We start from the raw sequence: 1085 nt of genomic DNA on the forward strand, positions 1-1085 counted from the left end.
AAAGTTTTTGGCTCCGCTGCCGGGGACTGCAGTGTTAATTTATAGTTTATGTGCTTTCCATCAGTGGTCGTTAAAGTTCATTAACTCGGACATTGTTACTTATTTGTTCCTTGTCTGGTTTCAGGTACTCTAGCGAGGGTGTATGCATACGCGTTCGCGTACTTATAAGAGAACACTGGATAAAGCCGAGGAAGAACTTGTGGTAGTTCGTATGGAAGTTTTTGAGGAAGAAAAGAAGGTAGAAGAAGAAGAGAAAGTTGAAGAGCCAATTGTAGTAGCTATGGGTGATCAAGCAGAAAATCCGAAGGCTTTGATGGACTATTCTTAACCTAAGATTAATGACATTCAGTCTAGCATCATCAGACCAGCCATCAGGGCTAACACTTTTGAGATCAAGTCAAGCACGATCCAGATGATACAGAACTCAGTTCAGTTTGGGGGTTCTCCTACTGAAGACCCCAACATGCACATCAGGGATTTCATCGAGATATGCGACACTTTCAAATTCAATGATGTGACTGAAGATGCTATCAATCTATGACTCTTCCCATTCTCTCTGAGGGACAAAGCTAAGTGCTGGTTACACTCTCTACCAGCAGGGTCTATCACAACTTGGGAAGATCTTGCTCAAAAATTTCTCACTAAATTCTTCCCCATGGCGAAGACTGCAATAATCCGAAATGCTTTTACCCAGTTCGTGCAGCAAACTGGAGAATCTCTGTGTGAGGCTTGGGATCGATATAAGGAGATGCTAAGGAAGTGCCCACACCATGGCATGCCTGATTGGATGATTATTAACTGCTTCTACAATGGATTGGGTGTTACTTCTAGACCCATGCTTGATGCAGCATCAGGAGGAGCCTTGTGGGCTAAAAGCTACGATGAAGCTTATGAATTTATTGAACTGATGGCTGCTAATGAGTACCAGAATCCTTTCCAGAGGTTGACTCAGGGAAAAGTCACAGGAATTCTGGAGTTGGACGCAACAACTGCTATCGCTACCCAACTTAAGACTTTGATGATGAAGGTGGACACTTTGGCTAATTATGGAGTTAATCAAATCGCTAGTGTCTGTGAGTTTTGTG

General features: G+C 42.9%; 1 non-coding gene across 1 annotated transcript; it reads right to left on the reverse strand.

The window, feature by feature from the left end:
* Positions 1-670: 670 nt before the first annotated feature.
* On the reverse strand, positions 671-777 carry LOC141716273 (small nucleolar RNA R71). The gene has a single exon (XR_012572988.1). It is a non-coding gene; the product is annotated as a small nucleolar RNA R71 (small nucleolar RNA).
* Between the last annotated feature and the right edge of the window lie 308 nt (positions 778-1085).

This window comes from Apium graveolens, chromosome 3, assembly GCF_009905375.1.
Source record: "Apium graveolens cultivar Ventura chromosome 3, ASM990537v1, whole genome shotgun sequence".
Taxonomy (NCBI): domain Eukaryota; kingdom Viridiplantae; phylum Streptophyta; class Magnoliopsida; order Apiales; family Apiaceae; genus Apium; species Apium graveolens.